The sequence below is a fragment of the Aquarana catesbeiana genome, linkage group LG02 (assembly GCF_042186555.1).
Source record: "Aquarana catesbeiana isolate 2022-GZ linkage group LG02, ASM4218655v1, whole genome shotgun sequence".
Classification (NCBI taxonomy): Eukaryota; Metazoa; Chordata; class Amphibia; order Anura; family Ranidae; genus Aquarana; species Aquarana catesbeiana.
This window is the reverse complement of record NC_133325.1, coordinates 451,251,363-451,265,768: the sequence shown is the minus strand read 5'-3', so window position 1 is coordinate 451,265,768 and position 14,406 is coordinate 451,251,363.

Sequence of the window (14,406 nt, the reverse complement as noted above, 5' to 3'; positions counted from 1 at the left end):
GATCCGCAGCAGCCCCGGGAATTCTGATGCCAGGTCCATATCTCCGCTGGGGTGACTGAAGTCTGCTATGCTGATCTTGGATCCAGTTAGAGGTTTGGATGTCCCAGACTTCAGACTTCAGGAAGCTTTCCCGCTGCTTGCCACCAATGTCACGGAACGCCCCACACTCCGCTTGAGTGCTTCCGTCTGTATACCGCTTCCTAAGTTCTGGAACACGAGTCCAATGGATCTGGCTATAGAAATCCCAAGAACTAGACAACACCAGTCTTGGAGTACATCAGAACTGCCTTTATTTTGAGATCTCACAGACCTTTTTATATCAGGGATGACTCAAAGCTAACCTAATTAACATGACTGAGTCCGATTAATACAGTTCAGACTGGATTTCTCATTCACCTCAAATGCTAGGGCCCATAATCGGTGGGCAACAGGCTTGCACACAGTCCTCTCCAACAGCCTCCGCTCTGGCCATGCCCGTGACAGTGGGTAACCATTTGCTTGTGATAGTCAAGCTGTCAGCTATGTGTCCCCCTGCATGCTTCCATCTGTTGTTCATTTCTTCTATCTCTACCGAGTTTAAAATTCCCATCCCTGTACCTGTCAGTCCCAATAGTGTGTCGTACCATTCTCGTTTATACCTACACTCCGGTATAGAGGGAAAGGTGATATTGAATTTTATTTTTGTTTTCTGTTGTGATGTTGATACATTTATGCAAGTGTTTGGTACGGGTGTTAATATGGAAGATTCAATTATTGGCGTTACTTCTTCCTCCATTTGTATGTGAAATCCATAGGCCTCTGCACTCCAATACCACCCATCATTTCTCTCTTCCCTCCACCAAGATGCACAGAGGAAAGTACTGGATTGATTAACGGTAATATCTGTCAGATTAAACATCCCTTCGGTTATATTCCCTCCTTCTGCCATGACTGTTAATATTTGGTACATTTGTCCCACTACCCTTTCCCGGGCTTGTTTCCATGTCTGTGAAAGGGATATTTTATGACACCTATGGTTCTTACTATTGTTAAAGGGGAAACCCATATTATCATTCCACTGGAAAGTTACGGTTACTTCTGAGAGGGGGTCTGCCTGTATCCATGCTATACCTACATCTACATGAAACGGTCGCCTATGTCCTTCAACAGTATAATTACCCACAGTGTAATCCTTATTTATCTCATATCCTGATACATTTGCTACTTTAGGATCATCTATACTCCATTCAAAAGTCATTGTTTCTTCTACCTCAAGTACATTAATACCAGGAGTCCATGCATATATTTGTAAAACAACAATCTTCAACAAAAAATATGTAAGTAGATATTTCATCATGTTGTTTCTTGCAATGTGATGCGTGTATCCAGGTAGGTTTTCCTTCCAGCTTTACTGAGGTGGCTGTGGTCAAGAGTACTTGGTAAGGACCTTCAAACCTGGGTTCCAATGTCTTTCTGGTGTGTTTCTTTACATATACATAATCCCCTGGTAGCAGCGTATGTGTACCTGTTATTGAATTAGGGTCTGGAAGAGAAGAATACACACTTTTGTGGATCTTAGTTAGACGTTGTTGTAATTGTATCACATATGCAGTCAAACTATCACATTGCAATTGCATACTCTGTGGAAATTATAAACCCAATCTAGGTGCATTCCCAAAAAGTATCTCATATGGGGATAATCCTGTCTTTCCTGTTGGAGTGTACCTTATAGAGAACAAAGCCAAAGGCAGGCATTCTGGCCAAGGCTTGTTTAACTCTTGCATGGCTTTTTGTATTTTTAACTTTATTGTCCCATTTACTCTCTCCACTGATCCCGAACTCTGTGGGTGGTAAGGGGTGTGAAAACTTTGTTGAACCCCTAACATGGTCATCACATTCTGCATGATTTCTCCTGTAAAGTGTGTCCCCCTATCTGATTCTATGGTTTCAGGAAGACCAAACCTAGGTATTAACTCAGTGATCAGTTTCTTAGCTGTGGCTTTTGCTGTAGCTGTTTTTACTGGATAACTTTCAGGTCAACCTGAAAATAAATCGATACACACGAGGACAAATTCAAAGGGGCCACTCTTAGGCATTTGTATGTAGTCAATTTGCAGTCTCTGGAAGGGGTATTGGGCCCGGACCTGGTGTTTTCGTGGGGTTTTTACTCTCTGTCCTGGATTATTCAGGAGACAGATTTGGCAGGCTGCACAGTAGTTTCTCGCAGTACTACTGAATCCAGGGGCGAGCCATCCTTGGTTCACAATCCTATACATGGAATTGGAACTGACGTGTGTGGGTAGGTGAACTGCCGCTGCCATTGCTGGGTACAGAGAGGCAGGCAGGCATATTTTGCCCCCTCCCCTCCATACATTGTCAAGGTCTGGTGCTGCTCCCATACTGACCCACTTATCTTTCCCGCTCTCCCCTGCTTGCTCCTGTAATTTACTCAGCTGCTGCCATGTTGGTTCTGGGATACTCACCTCTACCGCTGCTAAGGTCTCAGGGCTTCCTTTCCCTAGAGCTGCCTGTTTTGCAGTCAAATCTGCAAATGCATTTCCTTTTGCCTCAATTGTTTTTGCGCTCGTGTGTGCCGCTATCTTCATGATGGCCACTCGTTTAACCTTTTGAAGATTGTTCAGGACTCTCTTAATCCCTTCTCCATGTTTTACAGGTGTACCTGCTGCTGTCAGATAACCTCTAGCCTTCCATATGTGGCCATAATCGTGCGCTACACCATAAGCGTAAGCGGAGTCAGTGTAAATATCCCCTTCTCGCCCTTTTAAGTATTCTAGGGCTTGTTCTAAAGCTTTTAATTCTGCTTCTTGTGCTGACATGTGGGCTGGTAAGGGCTATGCTTAAATCACCTGTGTATCAGTCACTACGGCATACCCTGTGTGATATTTACCCTTGTCATCAGCAAACCTACTGCCATCTATGTACAAAGTGTGCTCAGCGTTTAAAATTGGTGTATCTGTAACATGTGGGAATCCCATTGTCTCCTGTTCCATGAGCTGAAAACAATCGTGCTCATTTACTTCCTTAAACAAAAGAGTGTTTAGGTACCTCATTTCCTTTCTCACTAGTACTATTAGCACTATCATTCCCCCTTGCCAAATCTGGTGACTGAAGAGGCAAAAAGGTGGCCAAATTTAAAGTTGTACAGCGCTGAAAAGTGACATTTGGAGGTAAGAGTAAAGTACACTGTAACCTTAATTGCCTGGCCATTGAAATGTGTTTGGGCTGTACCTGAGACAAGATTGCATGTATGTCATGTGTGGTATGCACCACAACTGGATTGTCTAGAACAATCTCTGATGACTTATCTATGATAATTGACACTGCTGTTACCGCCCGTACACAGGACGGTGAACCTCTAGATACTGGATCTAATGCTGCTGAAAAGTAAGCGATTGGTCTTTGTTTCACATGTGCCTGTGTCAGAACACCTGTGGCGTGTCCAGTGATCTCAGCAATGTACAGATTAAATATCTTAGTATAATCTAAAATGATAAACGACTCATAAGCTATTTCTGTAAGCATATACGGTACAATTTTCAAACAATCGTATAATGGCTGCATCAAAGCGCTAGCATGTGGTATCCATTGTCTACAATATGACACAATACCTAAAAACATACGCAATTGTTTGAAATTCCGTGGGGGTAACATTCCTTTTATCACTTGAACCCTCTCCTCAGTGGGATGTCTTGTACCTTGTGATATACAATGTCCCAAAAAGATAACCTTTTCCTGACACACTTGCAACTTTTTCTTATTAACCTTGCAACCTTTTTCTGCCAAAAATCGCAACAAATTAAGGGTGGTGTGCAGGCTTTCAGTCTTTCACTTATCTGTGGAATTAATCCTTCCATAAACTGTCTATTGAAGGCTCGGATCGTGACTGGCAGCTCTAAATCCATTCTCTCATCTGCCATCATACTTTCCATAGACAAGTAAAATTCTGATACAGTCTGTCCTGGCATTTGTTTCATGGGTGATATGGACCCCCTCTCCTGTTGTTTTGCCTGACAAAAAGCTTCTAATCTAGCAATAAAAGGGGCCCTTGAGTCTATATGTCTGTCTGTCTCCAGTATTGCCATCCCCCTCAGCTCGGTCTGCAGGTCAGTCATAAACTGGTTAAACAGGGTCAGAGTCATTTTATGTCTGCATAAATCCTCCCCATCCTGCCAGGTTGCTTCATGTGTATTCATTAACTGTGTCTCAAATCTACAGAAAACAGCTGGCTTTACTATAATGCATGTATCAATGCGTACGGGGGCTACAGTTTCTGAATGAAATTCTTATACTCCACAAACCTGAAAAAAAAAAAAAAAAAAAAACATTCTCTACCCTTAAGTACAGGATATATCTTGTGTGGTTTACGTTCTATGTCAGTATATGGGGGTGGGATGGTTGAACTAAGATTATTTAAAATTTCAACATTTTTTGTTCTTCTGTCTTTCATATCTCAACCATCACAATCTGGATTATATTTCCACCCCTCTTCTTTCGCTCTATTTGAAACCTTAATTAAGCATTGAACCTGACTCATCCATTGCTTCTCTAACACCTCTCCTTGTCTGTCCCTTTTTATTTCACTTTTTTTTTTTTTTTTTTTTTTCACTATTTCACTTCATACATCCGGGTCTAAACCCGCTGCTCCTTTCACCTTAAATTTACGAAATACATCCTTTAAGTCCTATGCTTCATCTTTTCCACAGATGTTTTTAATTATCTGTGGCACCGTATAGTGCACCACAATTCCCTGACGGGGTTTTGTGTTCCTCTGGCCCATTCTGACAGTCCAGCCTAGGTGGCGTGTGGGACACTTAGTGTACAATATAAAACACTTAACCAAGTTACACTAGTTCCTCGTTGCCTTTTCCTCCTAGGATGCCAGAATACTAAAAACCTCTCCTAAATGAGATTCTTGAAACCGAATTACTTTATATGCTAGTCAACTGACAAAATATTGTGATCAGACTGACGACTACAACATATACAAGCATTCCTTGAAGTGACCAGGTATCCGACTAGATCTCCGGGCTTTTGGAGATCTTATTCCCTCCCCGTATCTGGGAATCCCTCTCATACACTCTTATCCCTGCTTTATGGAGCAGACAGGGCTTATACTCTCAACCCGTCTATGGTTTATGAGTTAGATGTGAGGTTAAGCATAAGCGTCAGACCCCCAAGCTCACAAGCCCTCAGGTTCCCAATCGTGTGAGGTAAGGCGCATTCCGTTGCTTAGTTCGGCAATCCCCTTCTAACTCATACCATCCTTGACAAGGCTCATTCACTTTCTCAACAAGACAGACAAGACAAACACAGATAACAAAAACAAACAAATAATTCCAGCAATATAAACTAAAATATGCAGTAATTCTAGACTCACCACTACAGAGGCTGGTGTTTTAAAACCAGGAGAACCGTAACTGACAGAACGGATAGGCACAAATCAGGGGAGCACAGAATATAAGAAAAATAAAGCTTTTTCTTACTTGGCCAGGTTTTGATCTGTGGTTCCCGGAATGCCTATTCCTTTTTGTTCCGTCAGCCGCGTTCGTCCACCTCTTGTAGTATCATCGGTGAGTCCCTGTTCGAGCGCCAAAATGTTAGATGCAACTGTTAAATAAGTTGCTTTAAGTTTATATTGCTTTGTCAAATTATTGCTTCTATAGGAATTAAGACACAGAGTCAGAAATCCGTGTATCAGTTCTTGAGCATAATGGACTGCCGCTCTTTACTTCTTTTAAAAAAAGCCTTTTTATAGGCAATTATACAAACAATAGCATCAGCACAGCCCCCCCACACAGGGCAAGGGTAAACAACAACAGGAGTCACCTGGGTTACGAACACAAGCTTCAACACCATGGCAATACAGTTACAAGAAAACAAAAGCAGCTTCAATTGAGTTCAACAGCCAAAAAGTTACATATTAAGTGAGAACTCTAAATTAAATCCCTGACCTTATCAACAATAATCAAAGACAACCACTGTTTAAAAATATGTTTACAACAATTGTCATAAAGAAAAATACAATAATCTCCTACTGCACTTATTACCCTCCCCCTCCCAGTCCCCCCCCCCCCCCACCCCCTCCCTCTTCCTGCAGGTAGTTACAGTTGAGCTAACCGGACTATATATATCCTTCCTTGCTTTCAAGAGTTCCTGGAGTTACCTAGTGGAGATCACAAATTAACCTCAAGAGTTTGGGTCTAGGGAAAGATCTTTTTGTCCTCATCTAATTGTCCCTGTACATTACATTTGTTGAACAGGATATATGTATGTTTTATTTGGTACACTAATGCAATATGTTCTTTCATTAGACATTTTGGCTCTATACGTTTGTAAATTTCCCTGAAGAAGGGCATCAAGCCAGAAACGATTGTTGGGTCTTACAAAGAGCCTTTTTTTATATGTATTCAATCTACATTCAAATTGGATTTGTATATTCCACATGATTTATTCTTAACTTATGAATGTTTGTATTTACATAATAAACTATATATTTTTTTATATACTCTACTGTTTCCAGTCACTTTCAAAATCCCATTCCCAAGGGGTTTTTTTTTTCTTTCTATATAACCAGGATGTGGTAACTGCTAACAGCTGTTTTCTGTGAATAGTGGGTTTCTTTTCCACAGTACGGACATAGGGTAACGCCACGACAGGGTGTCAAACACTTTGTTCACATCCAGTGATAAAAGCATTGTTTCCAAAGAACGGTTATGGGCAAGGTGTTGCAATTGTATTATTCATCTAATGGCATCCCCTGCCTGTCTTTGAGGCACAAATCCGACATGGTCCTTTTTAATCAAACGGGGGAGGAATGAATTTAAATGGTTGGCCAAAATTTTTGTAAGGATTTTCATATCAATGTTGATAAGGGAAATAGGTCTGAAGTTGGCCCAGGAGGAGTGGTCACGGTCAGGTTTTGGCAACATCACTATGTTTGCTGTCAAAAGACGAGGTGGAAAGCAGAACGTCCACTAGTTTTCTATAATAGAGTGCCGTGAAGCCATCCGAACCGGGCCGCTTGCCCACTTTTAATTCTTTAATACCTTGCCTGACTTCAGATTCCTAAATGTCACGGTCCATAAGGTCCGTGTGCGTTGTGGATAGTGTGGGTAGTGTAGAACAGTGCAAAAAATCAGCTATATCCTGGTCATTCGCAAGGTTATGAGCCGAGTATAAAGTCGCAAGCCTATGACGGAACTCATCTAGTATGCGGATCAGGTTGCTGGTAAGGACATTATGACAAGTGCACAAGGTGATATGAGTGAGTTTGGGGCTAAAGGTACGCCCCATCAGTAAGGCATAAGTCCAATTCCATACGTGCCTGATCCAAAAAATGGCGATTAACGGGTGTGGGGGTTTGTTTAAAAGTAGCAGAAATAGATTCTAGATGGGCTTCTAGCATCTGTTGTAACTGTTGACGTTCCCTTTTACATTTTGTGGCCAACTGTATAATATGTCCCCTAAGTATGGCCCTATATGCCCCCCACAGAGTCACCGGGGAGGAGACAGAGTCTGAGTTAAGACGAAAGTATTCCACAGAGGTTTTCAAGAGGTCTTCCTGAATGGCCTTAAGGGACGGGAGCGAATCGTTCATGACCCAGGGGGAGTGTTGGGGCTTACATAATAAGGACCAACAGACCACCAAGAGAGGATCATGATCTGTCCATGGGGCAGTAAGAATAGATGCTGAGCTAACCAGAGGAAGATGTTTTATAAGCATGAGCACGTGGTCAATTCTGGAATGGGAGTGGGGCGGGTGGGAATAATAGGTGTAATCCCTACCCAGTGGGTGTAGTTCTCTCCAGAGGTCTACCAGATCATGAGAATATAGAGAGTGGGAATTTTTTTTTGCTGCGGGTGATATGGCCACACGTTCTGAGGGATATTTATCCAGGACAGGGTCCAATACTACATTTGAGTCCCCTGCCAGTAGGAGAGTACCCTTTTGGTGGTATGTCAATAAGGAGCAAACATGGGTCAAGAAGGGTCCGGGATTGGAGTTGGGCGCATAGTAGGTCATTATGGTAATCTCTGTTTCATAAATGGTACCCTGAAGCAGGAGGCATCTACTATCTGGGTCTACTATCTGTTTGGTACAATGGAAGGGGACATATTTACGGAAGGCTATGAGTACTAACCTCTGTTTAGTTGGGCCCGTGGCCAAAAAAAAACCTTAGGGCATTGTGCATCAAAGTACTTAGGTTAGGCGGTGGAAAAGAAATGGGTCTTCTGTAGACACACTATGTCTATATGCTGTTTGTTTAGCTACTTAAAGACCTTCACTCTCTTTTGTGGTGAATTCATACCTTGAACATTCAGTGATAACCAGTTCAATGCCTTGGTGGGAAAAAAGTTAAAGGCACAATAGTGGCTCCGTATGCAGACCCCGCGGACTCAAAGTGGGAGAAGAAGAGATAGGATTGTGAGAAAATAAAAGGAAGATAGAGGAGAGCCAAGAGAAAAAGCACAAGAAATCCGAGATCATCTCGGGTCAGGAACTTCTGATAAAGCAAAAATGCATCAATGGATGGGTCTAAAGGCCCACGGAAAGGTCGAGAGTTATCCAGGACCATGGTCCTATATAAGTGCTGACACTATGGGGGAGCAGTGGTCCACCGGACCCATTCGGCTATTTTTTAACAGGTTAATCAAAACTACATGTGAGTACCAAGCAAAATATAATATGGAAAGTAAACATAAAACAAAAACAAAACAGCATCAATATCTGAATAGAGAGAAAATATCTAACTCTTGTAATAAATTTGGTACCACCCATCCCGGGCCCCCCGGTCGAAACCAGGGAAGCCCAGGGTACCAATCTTGTCTCAGGTTAACCCTTAGTGTGAAGTCTGCAACATAACACATCGGTATTAAGGAGATTAACGGTATTATCTCACTAAAATGTACAAAGCAATACAACTTACACGCCGTCCATGATGGCCAGAAAAAACAGGGGCACAATCCATGACCAGGATAGGCATGGGGCAAATCTGCAACCAAGGCGGGAGGCGTATGGCTCAACACATAAATCAGGAGGAAAGTATACAGTCAGCATGCCGGACGCGGGCAACCTCCAGCCAGGACCACCATCCATCTCATTGGGCGGCCCAGGCTGGCAAACCCACTACTGGTATTGCCAACCACAAATAAATGCAGAACAACTTGTTATTTCCTCTGTCTTTTCTTTTCTATATATTCCCCTTTTCTTCTTCTCCTTTTTTTTTCTTTTTGTCTTAAAAAAACCCCCCAAAAAATAAATAAAATGAAACTAGAGTAGAATACCAGCAATGTGGCTCAGGGGAGCCACTCCGATACCAAGAGGAGACAGGTCCTGTCCGAGCAAATGCAGCCTATACAGGCTACAAAAAGTAGAAAGCGTAAGGTAATAACCAGGCTCATGGTAAAATTAAAGCCTCAAAGGGATTCCAAGTCATCAGGTGATGGAGACATCCTGAGGCGTTGCACTTGTAGAGAGCGAAGGGCCTGGAAACCTTGCTGTGATGCCTGAGATGGTTTGCGAGGAGGCTGAGAAAACTCTGGGTGGGAGGATGAGGAGGACAGTTCTGTTTGAGATGGTGGAAGGTCCAAGCGCAATTCTTGGAAGTGCCGCTGTAGTTCAGGCAATGAAGATGCCTGGTACTGGCGGCCTTGGTGAGAGAAGGAAAGTTTAAAGGGGAACCCCCATCTATATTTAATGCTATGGGTTTGCAAGATTTGTAGGTAATGTGAGCTGGAGACAGCAGCATTTATCCCAATCTTTTTTTAAATTTGGATGCAACATTTCTGAGTTTCTATGCAGGCTGGACGGTCAGTTTCTCTATTTGCAATTGAATACAATTAATGATATGTTTATTCTATAGAAATGTATATATATATTTTTATACTTTCTTCTTATCAATTATAGACGTATTCATGTCCTGCTGTAAAACCACTTACCCGTGAAGAAGAGAATTAATATTGCAGACTCGAAATGCGTTGGTTTATCTCTGTTGTCCCTTGCTCATCAGAGTAGTGGCCATTTTCAACTGTTTCTTCTTTTTTGTATATATTCTTGTATTTGCATCCTATGTATATTATATGTATTGTACACCTTACTTTTTAACCATTTTTCAATAAAACCAATACTTTTATGACAATGGTATGACGAATAGATGACTATTACCACTTTAAAGTCCCACTTAGAGGAAAACTTTATGCATTTTGTTATGTTTCAGGGATGTGGGTTGGTCACCTTTAATGTTTGAAAAATAGCACCATTCAACCAATTCCTAAGCATGTGGACAGTGGGGCATTCCAATGGAGCCCTAGGTAGGCCCATTTCCAGCTGAGACATTGCAGAATACTCCGTAAGGAGGTGGATCAGCAGGGTCCTGGAAGGATCAGCCACTGCTGATAGATCCCATCCTGCAAGGGGTTGCAGCTGTGTAGCTAGAAAGTAAGTGAAGGAGTGCGGAATAGCCATTCCCCCCTGATCTTTAGGGTATTGCAATGTAGTTAATTTAATTCTGGCCACTCCATTCTTCCATATTAAAGCTCTATATTGGGAATCTATACAGGCAAACCAATAGGCAGGTATCCAGATGGGCGCATTGTGAAGGAAATATAACAGTTGCGGTGCCCACACCATTTTAATAAGATTAGCCACGCCAATCACCGATAGTGGAAGTTTGCACCAACTGGCACATTTAAGTTTACATTTTTGAAGAATAGGTTTCAGATTTAAGGGGATATAGTCTCTAGGGTACCCAATCACTTAAATTCCCAGGTATCTAAAGGAACGTACTATCTCTACCTGAGCTGCAGAATCCGGTAAGGGAGATTCTAGGGGGTCTAATAAGAGGAGGATTTATGCCAGTTGATGGTAAATCCAGAGTACCGCCCAAACCTCTCTATAAGTCGCATAACCGCCTCTAGTGAACCGACCGTGTCCCCTAGCTATATCAAAGTGTCATCGTGGTAGAGGGAGATTTTGTCCTGCCTCTCCCCCTGATGAAACCCCACTATGTCCGGAGAGGACCTAACCATAGCTGCCAATGGTTTCAGCACCAGGGCAAAAAGCAGGGGTAAAAGTGGACACCCCTGCCTAGTGCCCCTATGCAAAGGAAACACCTCCGACAGTATCCCATTGACTCATATTCTGGCCTGAGGCACCGCATACAGTAGCTGCACCCAGGCAAGAAAAGATTCTCCAACTCTACATTTTTTCAGCACTGCCCGCAGGTACTTCCACTTGTTGCTGTCAAAAGCTTTGGCAGCGTTGAGGGAGAACACCGCCCTATTTCCAGGATTATCCACCAGCAGCTGGATATTCAAGAATAAGCGACGTATGTTGAGCGCAGTAGACCTGGCTGGTATGAAACCAGATTGAACCAAATGCACCAAACCTGAGACAACTGCCACCAATCTCATGGCTAGAACCCTACCCAGTAGCTTAATGTCCAAGTTTATAAGTGAAATGGGCCTATACGAGTCAGGTTGCAATGGATTCTTGCCCGGCTTGAGTATGACACCACTATGACAGCCTCATTCATAGATTATGGGAGATTTCCGGATCGCACAGCAGCGTTTAGGGTATCTAACAGGGGAGGAAGGAGTGATTCACTATACTGCTTGTAGATCTCAGCTGGGAGACCATCCATGCCCGGGGATTTACTATTGGCCATAGAGGCAACTGCTTCAGTAAGTTCCTCCAGTGTGATAGGAGCATTTAATTTCTTACGACCACCTGTAGGTAGAGCTGGGAGAGGACACTGATCCAAGAAGGTTGTTAAGTATCTGCGGGAGAGAATTTGGAGGTATACACCTCCTCAAAATATTCCCCAAACACTGATGCCACCTGATCTGAACTGTGAACAATTGCCCCGGCTGGGGTCTGAATGGCATCAATCTGTGACTTTGCCCGTTTTGCCTGAGAGATCACTGCCAATAGATGTCCAGTATTTTCCCCCTCTTCGAAATATCGCTGTTGCATAAAAAACTTTTCTTTTCTGCAGCTGTGGTAACGACTTGCTGGTATAGGGACTGGGCCGCCAGCTAACTACATTCAGATTCTGGTGAGGGCTGAGCAATGTAGCGTTCCACGGTCTTTCTAGCCTCAGCAGACACCAGAGTCTCCCATTCCCTAGTGTGAGTTTTGATAGCAGATATTTGTTTTATAATAAGGCCCCTAAGGTGCTCCTTAAGGGCATCCCAGACAATGCCCAGAGCCGCTGTACCCCTATTAAACCTAATAAAGGTAGTGATTGCCCTAGGCAGGGGATTGTAACCAAAAGGGATTTACTTTCCATAATCTTTCCCCAGGAATGCCCGGAACAGAAACCAACGTTCGTAGGAGAGAGTGGTCAGAAATGGTTCGAGGGACATGTTCAATTAGGGTAACCTTGGGCATAGCTAAGGAGTTGCACAAACAAACGTCAATGCGAGATCACGCTCTGTGCGTGGCAGAGTAGCATGAGTAACATCTCCTGTCTGGATACCTGTCCCTCCACACGTCTCCCAAGCCAAGTTCACATATCAGTCGCGCAAATGAAGTGGTTCCCCCCCCCGAGCCCCTGGGGCGTCCATCAGGGGGTGAAAATTTGTCTAATTTTTTGTCAAGAAGATTATTAAAATCCCCCAGGACCCATATGCGCTAAGCAATTCAACCATCTACAGAGAAGGGTGGAGGGACATAAAGATTAGCTACGATACACATCATGCCAGCTAGCTTGCACAATAGGAAAATATAGCGACCTTGGTCATCTATCCTAGAATGCAGCAAGTCAAAGGAGACATCATTAGAGATTAGAATACTAACCCCTCTGGAATATGCAGTGTGAGTGGAGTGAAACTGCACTTGGTAGCTAGAATTTTTCAGCATAGAGAGAGTAGTAGACTGTAAATGCGTTTCCTGTAGGCACGCAACCACAGAGTGGTATGATTTAGGTACAGAAAAAAGTGTCTGATGCTTCACCACATCACTCAGACCCCTCACATTCCATGAAAGAAAATTATACTTGATCGTCATAAAAATGGTTAGGTATAGAAAACAAGCATAATATACTTGCACTGAAATTCACAAAACAGTAATTCAAACTGGTCCATTTACAGGCATAGGCATGACTGCGGTAGAAAAGCCAGGTAGGTGGGGGAGACTCCAAAAAAAAAATTAAAAGGGAGGCAGAGTAGGACTCTGTAGATCACCAGAGTAGGGAGGTACACAGGTTAAGCAGTAATGTGAGAGTTAGTCACTGTGAGGATATATCTGGTACACACTTCATCCAACCTTACAGGGACCCTGTGGAGGTCTGCACAGCACTCAGCAAGTGGCAGGGAGCAAAAGCATCCCAAGAAAAGGTAAACATATAGTCCTCAAAAAACAAAAAAAGGTCATGCTCCAGGCCACATGTTGATTGCAGTTGCGTTGCCAAGTAAGGAGTTCCATCTGTGTTGGCCCATCTTTATCCAGCTCGAGTAACCCCTTGGGGGGATGTTTAAAAAACTTACACGCGGCGCATGAGAGTGCAAGGCATGCACATCTGGTGAGTGCGGCTCCATAGGAGTGATTCACAATCACAATCGGTGTGGTGGAGGACAGTGTTTACGGCAGAGGAAGATCATTACTGCTTATTCACCATTTTGTTGCACGTTTTCTGGCACTTAATTTTTTCTGGCTTGGACTTAATTGTTTTTGGCTTGGACTTTGTTTCTACAGTTTAATTCAATATTGCATGAATTGTTCACTGTGATGTATAAATGACTTTATTCATTATTTCCATCATCAGGTAATTAACTTAATCAGTTATTATATAGATTTTTATTTTTATATATTTTTATTTTTTTATTTTATTTTATTTTTTGGTTTAATATTTGCACTTTAGGTCATTGGTTCACAATAGCAGATATTAGCACCATTTTTATGACTCACTAATAGTTTTGGTCATTTTGTCCATAGCGCCATTATTTCACTGATTTTCTTTGGAATACTTTGTTGTAGTCAAAGCATAGCCAGAGTGTAGTAATCGGATTGGGTAGTCAGCCAAGCCAGAGTTCAGTAACCAGATCGGGTAATCAGCCAAGCCAGAGTTCAGTAACCAGATTGGGTAATCAGCCAGGCCAGAAGTCAGGGATCCAAGTAGAGGAATAGCAAGCAGGATAAGGAGCCAGAAGGGATGTCAGCAAAGCCAGTCTTTAAACAGGAACGCAGGAGATGGTTTCTTGTGATGTGACCAAGGCGAAGGCAGGAATGAAGTGAGCTGGAGATCTTTAAGTAGGTGGGACTGATGAGCAGATCCACAACAGCTGGTTAACTGTGGAGAGAGATGAAAGCTGGCAATTAGCCGACAGCTGAGCGGCCAGCTCAGAGAGGGAAGGGCTGAGCCAGCCCTGACAGTGGCTCAGGTATTCGCAGGTTTCCGCAGGGTA